Genomic DNA, 9,923 nt, shown 5'->3' with positions numbered 1-9,923 from the left:
GTCACTGAAATAGATACTTTTCATCTCATGGGACTAAATTATGTGAATGTGAAGTGTGGAAATGTTTTAACTATTTTGCCAGCTTCAGGGAACTGGTTTAAGGATAAATCCAACAAACAATAGGACAACCCGTTCTGTCTTGCATCATAGAATAGGGTAGAGATTTCTGTAATCTTTGAGGAACTTTTCTACTTCACTGGGCCTTGAACCAAAGATGCTGTAAGTACAGTCAAGGATTTACAGAAATAAGGAAAAATCATTGGGAAGAGGTCATAGATCTGAGTAAAACAGAGGGTGAGTGAGGGTGCAGGATCAATATGGACAAACATCTTGATAAAACAAGTTACATTTCAGCTCAAGAAAAAGTGACACAGGGTTATGCTTTGCACTTGAACTCATCCGACCCAAGTGCTGATGTGGGGAAAAGGTGCTCAGAGCACATTGGAGTTTATAGTAAAAATCTGGTAAAGGGAGAAAAGGGAAGGGAGAAATTTAATGATGTTACATTTAATCTTTACATCCTCTCTCTCCAGTAGGCGCTTCAGACTTTATTGCTAGTAGGCAATAAAGTCAGGCTTTGAGCCACATTGTTTTAACTCAGTAGCCCACAATCTTCTGAGAGGAGGAAGGAAGAGCTTATTTCTCCTCTGTTTGGGAATGTGTTTCCTGGTGCAATCTGGCAAAAGAGTCGAGATATGATGTTGATTAGGAATGAAGGAAAAAAAATAAAAAAATTTTTAAAACATTTAAAAATTTTAAATTCATTTAAATTTGTTGTTTAATTGAAGCATAATTGAAATGTAACATTATATTAGTTTGAGGTGTACATGATTTGGTATTTATGTATTGTGAAATTATCACCACAGTAAATTTAGTTAACATCCATCACCACGTGTAAGTTTTTTTCTTGTGATGAGGACTTTTAATATTTACTCTCAACAGTTTTCGCATATGCAATATGATGTTAGCTATAGTCACCATGCTGTTAAAATTACATCTCCATGACTTGCTTATTTTGTAATGGGATGTTTGTACCTTTTTTACCCCTTTCAGCCATTTTGCCCACCTCCACCACCTGCCACCTTTGGTAACCACCAACCTATTTTCTGTATAAAATTTTTACTTTAAAGATTTTTCTTTTAGATTCCATCCACATTTAAGTGAAATTGTACAGTATTTGTCTTTGACTTGTTTCACTTGGCATAATGCCCTCAAGGTCCATCTGTGTTGTCAGAAATAGCAAGATTTCATTCTTTTCTTATGGCTGAATAATATTCCATAGTGTGTATGCCACACTTTCTTTATTCAGACATCAATGGACACTCAGGTTATGTCTGCATCTTGGCTATTGTAAATTTGCAATGAACATGGACGTGCATATATCTTCTTGAATTAGTGCTTTCGTTTTCTTTGGGTAAGTACCCAGGAGTGAAATTGCTGGATTGTATGGTAGTTCTATTTTTTAGTTTTTTGAGGAGCCTACACACTGTTCTGCATAGTGGTTGCACAAGTTTGCAATCTCAGCAACAGTACAGGAGGGTTCCCTTTTCTTCATATCCTCACCAACACTTGTTATTTCTTGTCTTTTTGATAATACCCAATCTAACAGGTGTGAGGTGATATTTTGATTTGCATTTTCCTGATGATTAGTGATCATGAGCACTTTTTCATGAACCTGTTGGCCATCTGTTTCTCTTCTTTGGAAAATAGCTATTCAGAACTTCTACCATTTTTTAATTGGATTTTTTTGGGGTTTTGTTTTTTTGCTATTGAGTTGTATGAGTTTTTTAATATATTTTGGATATTAACACCTTATATATATGATTTGCAAATATTTTCTCCCATTCTGTAGGCTGCCTTTTCATTTTGTTGATGATTCCCTTTGCTGTGCAGAGGCTTTTTAGTTTGATGTGTAGGCATACTATGGAGATAATTGCAGGTTCAATTCCAGACCACTGTAATAAAGCAAATATCTCAGTAAAACTAGTCACATGAAATTTTTGGTTTCCCGGTGCATTTAAGTTATGTTTACACTATATTATAGTCTATTAGGTGTGCAATAGCAATACGTCTAAAAAAACTATGTACCTTTGTTAAAAAACACTTTATTGCTAAAAAATGATAGCCATCATCTGGCAAAAAAAATGTTAACCATCATCTAGCAATGCAAGGTTGCCACAAACCTTCAATTTGTAAAAAAAAAAATGCAGTATCAGTAAAGCACATTAAAGGGTAGTGCAATAAAACAAGGTTGCTTATAGTCTCACTGTTTTTTGTTTTGTTTTGTTTTTTTGCGGTACGTGGGCCTCTCACTGTTGTGGCCTCTCCCGTTGAGGAGCACAGGCTCCAGATGCGCAGGCACAGCGGCCATGGCTCACGGGCCCAGCCGCTCCGCGGCATGTGGGATCCTCCTGGACCGGGGCACGAACCCGTGTCCCGTGCATCGGCAGGCGGACTCTCAACCACTGCGCCACCAGGGAAGCCTGTTCTTATTTTTTTCAGGTATATACCCAGGAGAGGAATTGCTGGATCATATTTTTATTGTTTTGAGGAACCTCCATACTGTTTTCCATAGTGGCTGCACCAATTTACATTCCCACCAACAATATACAAGTGTTCCCTTTTCTCCACATCCTCTCCAACATTTGTTATTCATAGACTTTTTGATGCTAGCCATTCTGGCAGGTGTGAGGTGATACCTCACTGTAGTTTTGATTTGCATTTCTCTAATAGTTAGCAATGTTGAGTATATTTTTGAATGCCTGTTAGCCATCTGTACATCTTCTTTGGAAAAAATGTCTATTTGAGACTTGTGCCCATTCTTTGATTGTGTTATTTGTTTTCTTTGATAATGAATTGTATGAGCTGTTTGTGTATTTTGGATATTAACCGCTTGTTAGGTAATTTACAAATATTTTCTCCCATTCTGTAGATTGTATTTTTGTTCTGCCGATGGTTTCCTTTCCTGTGCAAAAGGTTTTATGTTAATTAGGTCATTTGTTTATTGCTGCTTTTATTTCTTTTGCCTTAGGAGACTGATCTAAGAAAATATTGCTGTGATTTATGTCAAAGAGTGTTCTACCTATGTTCCCTTCTAGGAGTTTTATAGTTTCAGGTCTTATATTTAAACCTTTAAACCATTTTGAGTTCATTTTTGTATAATGTACAGGAATGGTCTAATCTCATTGTTTTTAATGTGGCTGTCCAGTTTTCCCAGCACCACCTGTTGAAGAGACTCTTTTCTCTGTTACATATTCTTGCTAACTTTCTCAGAGATTGACCATAGGTGTGTGGGATTATTTCCAGGCTCTGTATTCTGTTCCATTGATCTATGTGTCTGTTTTTGTGCCAATACCACACTGTTTTCATTACTGTAGCTTTGTCGTATATGTAGTCTGAAGTCTGGAAGAATTATACGTCCAGCTTTGTTCTTTATCCTCAGGACTGCTGTGGCAATTTGGGGTCTTTTGGTGTTCCATATAAATTTTAGTATTATTTGTTCTAGTTCTGTGAAAAATGTCCTGGGTATTTTGATCAGGACTGCACTAAATCTGTAGATAGCTTTGGGTACTAAGGCAGTTTTAATAATACTAATTCTTCCAACCCAAGAGCACAGGATATCGTTCCATTTCTTTGAATCATCTTCAATTTCTTTCATCAATGTTTTATAGTTTTCAGCCTGTAGGTCTTTCACCTCCTTGATTAAGTCTATTCCTAGGTATTTTATTATTTTTATGTGATTTTAAACAGGATTTTTATCTTACTTTCTTCTGACATTTCATTATTATTTTATAGAAATGCAACAGATTTCTTTGTATTGATCTTGTATCCTGCATCCTTGCTGAAATTATTTGTTAGTTCTAATAGTTTTTGTGTGGAGACTTTAGTGTTCTCTATATAGGCTATCATGTCATCTGCAAATAGTGACAGTTTTACCTCTTCCCTTCCAATTTGGATACTTTTTATTTACTTTTTGTATCTGATTGCTGTGGTTAGGACTTCAAAAACTATGTTAAATAGAGGCATTGGGAGTGGCATCCTTGTCTTGTTCCTGAATTTAGAGATAAGGTTTTCAGCTTATCACTGTTTGTTGTGAGTTTGTCATAAATGGCCTTTATTATGTTGAAATATGTTCCCTCTATACCCACTTTGATGAAAGTTTTTGTCATGAATGGATGATGAATTTTATCAGTTGCTTTTTGTGCATCTATTGAGATATTCATGTGATTTTTATCTTTCCTTTTGTTAATGTGGTATATCACATTGATTGATTTACATATGTTGAATCATCCTTGTGACCCTGGAATGAATCCAACTTGATCATGGTGTGTGATTCTTTTTATGTATTGTTGGATTCAGTTTGCTAATATTTTTCGTTAGCTAATATTTTTTTAAGGATTTTTGCATCTATATTCATTAATGATATCCACCTATAATTTTCTTTTTTTATGTTTGACTGGTTTTGGTATCAGGGTAATTGTGGTCTTGTAGAATGAATTTGGGAGTGTTCCCTTCTCTTCACTTTTTTGAAATAGTTTGAGAAGGATAGGTATAAATTCTTTTTTATATGTTTGGTAGAATTCCCCAGTGAAGCCATCTGGTCCTGGACTTTTGTTTCCTGGGAGTCTTTTTAAATTTCAAATTCAATTTCACTTCTAGTTATTGGTCTGTTCAAATTGTCTGTTTCTTTTTGAATCAGTCTTGGCAGGCTATATGCTCCTAGAAACTTGTCCATTTCTTCTAGGTTGTCCAATTTGTTGGCATATAATTGTTCATAGTATTCTTTTATGATTTTTTGAATTTCTGTGGAATTGGTTGTTATTTCTCCTCTTTTATTTCTTTTGTTTTTTCGGGTCCTCTCTTTCTTCTTGGTGGGCTTGGCTAAAGATTAATCAATTTTGTTTAACTTTTCAAAAAACCAGTTCTTGGTTTGATTTTTCTATTGTTTTTTGATGTCTATTTCATTTGTTTCCTCTCTGATGATTATTACTTCCTTCCTTCTGCCAACTTTCAGCTTTCTTTGTTCTTCTAATTCCTTTAGTTGATAGATTAGGTTGTTTGAGATTTTTCTTATTTCTGGAGGAAGGCCTGCATCACTATGAACTTCCCTCTTAGAACTGCTTTTTGTTGCAACCCCTAGATTTTGGAAAGCTGTGTTTCCATTTTTATTTGTCTTGAGGTGTTTTCCTTTTTCCTCTTTGATTTCATTGTTGACCCACATTTTTGGTAGTAACATGTGGTTTGGTCTCCATATGTTTGTTCTTTTCCCAATTTTCTTTCTTTAGCTGATTTCCAGTTTCATGCTACTGTGATCAGAAAAATGCTTGGTATAGTTTCTATCCTCATAAGTTTGTTGATGCTTGTTTTGCGACCTAGTATGTGATCTATATTGGAGAGCATTCCATGTGCACTGGAAAAGAATGTGTATTTCTTATTTTTTTTAGAAGTAATGTCCTGTAGATACCAAGTAAATTCGACTGGTCTATTGTGCCATTTAAGACCACTGTTGCTTTATTGATATTTGTCTGGATGATTGGCCCATTGATGTCAGAGGGGTTTTAAAGTCTCCTGCTATTATAGTACTATTGTCAAGTCCTCCCTTTGTGTCTGTTAGTATTTGCTATATATATTTAGGTGCTCCTGTATTGGGTGTGTATATGTTAACAAGTGTAATATCCTCTTTTTGCTTTCCCTTTATTATTCTGTAATGCCCTTCTTTGTCTTTCATTATGGCCTTTCAAAGTTTATTTTGTCTGATATGAGTATTGCTACCTCTGCTTTCTTGTTGTTTTCATTTACATGAAATATCTTTTCCTACCTCCTCACTTTCAGTCTGTATGTCTTTTGCCCTGAAGTGAGTCTCTGGTAAGGCACCATACTGAAGGCTCTTGTTCTTTTTTTTTTTTTGGCAGTACACGGGCCTCTCACTGTTGTGGCCTCTTCCGTTGCAGAGCATAGGCTCTGGATGCGCAGGCTCAGCGGCCATGGCTCATGGGCCCAGCCACTCTGCGGCATGTGGGATCTTCCCAGACCGGGGCATGAACCTATGTCCCCTGCATCAGCAGGCGGACTCTCAACCACTGCGCCACCAGGGAAGCCCTCTTGTTCTTTTTTATCCAGTCAGCTGCCCTATGTCTTTTGGTTGGAGCATTTAGTCCATTAACATGTAAAGGAATTTTTGATAGTTATTAATGACTTATTGCCATTCTAAAACTGTTTTCCAGTTGTTTTTGTAGTTTTTTTCTGTTCATTTCTTCTTTTTGTTTTTCTGTTGTGGTTTGATGATTTTATTTCATAGTATGCTTGGGATCCATCTTTTTGATTTTTGTGTATCTATTGTACATTTTTGATTTGTGGTTATCGTGGGGTTCATATATGTTAACCCATAATTATATCTACTTTCTTTAAACTAATAGTCATTTAAGTTTAAACACATTCTAAGAGATTAATTTTTTATTCCTCTCCCTCATATTTTGTGTTTTTGATATTATATTTTACATCTTCATGCTTATCCCTTTACTGTTTATGGTAGTTATAGTTGCTTTTGCAATATTTTTTTGTCTTTTAATCTATGTACTGGCTTATTTAAGTGCTCTTCAGGAAAAAAAGTGATCTTCAATCCTTACTTTATATTGGCTGTTTCTACTGTGATTATCCCTTTCCTATAGATTCTTACTTCTTTTTCATTTAGAGAAGACCCATCAACATTTCTTTTTGGGTAGGTTTATTATTGCCAAATTTTTTTAGTTATTGCTTGTCTGAGAAGTTCTTTATCTCTCCTATTTTAAATGACAGTCTTGCTGGGTAGAGTATCCTAGGTTGCAAATTTTTCCCTTTCAGGAATTTGAATAGATCATGCTGCCCCCCTTCTGGCCTGAAAGTTTCTGCAGAGAAATCAGATAATAGCCTTATAGTGATCCTTTTGTATATGACTCTTTGTCTTTCTCTTGCTGCCTTTAGAATTCTCTCTTTATTTTTAACTCTTGTCATTAATTATGATATGTCTTATTCTGGGTCTGTCTGAGTTCATGTTGTTTCAGATCCTCTGTGTTTTCTATACCTGGATGTCTGTTTCCTTCTTTAGATTTGGGAATTTTTCAGCCATAATTTCTTCAAATACATCTCGATAACTTTTCTCTCTCTTTCATCTTCTGGAACCCCTAAAATGCAAATGTTGCATGTTTTATGCTATCCCAAAGATCTCATGTTACTTTATTTTTATTTATTTGTCTTTTGTTCTGATTGGGTGATTTTCATTCTATTTTCTAGATTACTTATGCATTCTTCTGTGTCATTTAGTATTCTATTCATTGCTTCTAGAGTGCTTTTTATCTCAGATATTGAATTATCTATTTTTGTTTGTGTCTTCTTTATATTTTCTAGTTCCCTGTTAAAATGATCTGTGCTTAGATGAATTCTCTTTCCTAATTCAATTAGCATTTTTATTATCAACCGTTTGAATTCTTTGTCTGGTAGACTGATTATCTCTGTTTCATTATTTTTTTTCAGGGGTTTTGTCTTGCTCTTTCAATTGAGAGTAGTTCTCTGCCTTTTCATTTTACTTGCTCTGTCTCTGTGAATATAGGTGAAACAGTTACCTTTTGTGGTCCTGAAGTGGTGTTCTTATGTGGAAGCATCCTTATGTAGACCTTGTGTGCCTTTGGTGGGAGGGCTGTGTTTGATGTGGATTCCAGTCACACATTTCCTTAGGGTGTGCTGGTAGCTATCACCTTGGTGTAGGGGTTGTGGCTGGTGATGGAGAAGCCTGAGCCTGTGCAGGGTGTGAGGTGGAACTTCCACTCTGCTCAGTGGCCATCTCTACCCTTTCACAGGTGGAGTCTGCTCCCAAGGTGCTGGAGCAGAAGGTTGAGAATCTGGCTGGAGCTGGTTGTGTGTTCCATTTAAGTGTGTGTTTTTCTTCCTCCCTGCACTGGGGTCTTTTCCCCAAAGCAGGGGAGTACTGAAGCAAGTGGGGCTCCTGTGCTTACAGTGGTCTGATGCACTGGTTGTGTAGGCATCTGTGGCTACCTCAGACACAGCTCACATTCACATCTCTTCCCCTGTTGTGGTCACTCCAGATCTAGTGCTAGGTTGTGGCATCAAGTGGGCAGGGCTGGAGCATTTGCTCATCTGGGATTGCATACTTGTGGTCACAGGAGTTCAAGCAGCTGTGCTGCCATCAGAAGTCTGGGCTGCTTATGGGGTGCTGTCTTAGTAAGCACCAACAATGGCCTCCACCATCCCACCTGTAAACACCCCAGGCCCCAGGTCACCTCTGCATCCCAAGATTGAATCTTTTCCCAGTTGGTGGGAAATCTCCCTAGATCCAGGGCCAAGCTGTGGTGTGGAGTGGGTGAGGTAGGAGTGTTTGCTTGGCTTGGACTCGGGAGCCCAGTGAGGCAGCAACCACTAGGGCTGACCTCTCTCCGCCCTGTCTGTTGGCAAGCCAGCACCCTTGCATTCCACACGAGTGGAGCCCAGGCTTCTCCAGACTTTCTATCTGTCCCAGCAGTTCTCCAAGCAGCCAAGGGAACTTGTCTCCTTCCTGTAGGACCCTAGAACTGGGATGCCCAGTCTGTGACTTGACCCACTCACTTCCCAGGGTGAGTGTCCATCTGTGCAATCTCTCTTTTCCTCTTAGTACCCTCCCAGGGGTATTTGTCCCAGACCGGTGCTTTTTTTCTTGTCCTACTCAATTATGTGTGTATCTTACTTACAGCCTTGGTTTGTAGGAGTTCTGCCACTTTCCAGTTAGTTTTCCATGAGAATTGTTCCACCTGTAGATGTATTTTTGATGTGTTTGTGTGGGGAGGTGAGCTCCACATCATCTTGCTCCACCACCATTTGATCTTCCTCTGATCAGTGATCGTTGATGTTACTATTGCAAAAAGATTATGACTCACTGAAGGCTCAAGATGATTAGTATTTATTACCAATAAGGTGTTTTTAAATAGAGATATGTACATTTTGAAGATGAAATATATTTGACATAAAACATTATGTAATTTAAGTTGTATAATGTATTGATTTGATACATTTATATTCAATATATTGTAATAGGATAGCCATTTTTCATGATAGTTCACACCTCTATCATGTCACATAATTATTTCTTTTTGTGGTTGGAATAATTAAGATGTAGTCCCTTAGCAAGTTTGATGATTATAATATAATATGGTTGTCCATATTCACTGTACTATACCTTAGATCTCTAGGACTTATTTTTCTATGAGATGCAGATCTGTACCCTTAAAAGACATCTCTCCTATTCTCCTGCCCCTCAGCTCCTGGTAACCACCATATTACTCTCTTTTTTTACAAGTTTGACTTTTTTATATTCCACATAAAATGGATATCATCTAGTATTTGTCTTTCTCTGTCTTTTAAAAAAATAAACAAAATGACAATCTTTAGCTAGATTAACTAAGGAAGAAAGAAGACATAAATAAAATTAGAAATGAAAGTGGAGACATTATAACTGATGCTACAGAAATACATACGCTCGTAAGAGACTACTGTGTAGAATTATAGGCCAAAAAATTACATTACCAAGAAGAATGAATAAATTCCTAGAAACATGCAATCTATCAAGACTGAATCAGGAAGAATTAGAAAATCTGGACAGTCATAATAAGTAAAGGTATTGAATCAGTTTCAAAAACCTCTCAACAGAAAACCCCAGGACCAGAAGGCTTCACTGACAAATTCTATGAAATATTTAAAGAATAATTAATGCCAGTTCTTCAAAAACTCTTCCAAAAAAATTAAAGAGGAAAGAGGGAACACTTCCAAACTCATTCTACAAGCCAGTATTACCTTCAATATAAGCCATTATCCAGGATGAATATAAATGCAAAAATTCTCATCCAAATATCAGCAAGTCAAATTCAAGAACATATTAAAAGGATTATATACCATGACCA

This window comes from Orcinus orca, chromosome 4 (genome assembly GCF_937001465.1).
Source record: "Orcinus orca chromosome 4, mOrcOrc1.1, whole genome shotgun sequence".
Taxonomy (NCBI): Eukaryota; Metazoa; Chordata; class Mammalia; order Artiodactyla; family Delphinidae; genus Orcinus; species Orcinus orca.
This window is presented reverse-complemented; position numbering follows the sequence as displayed.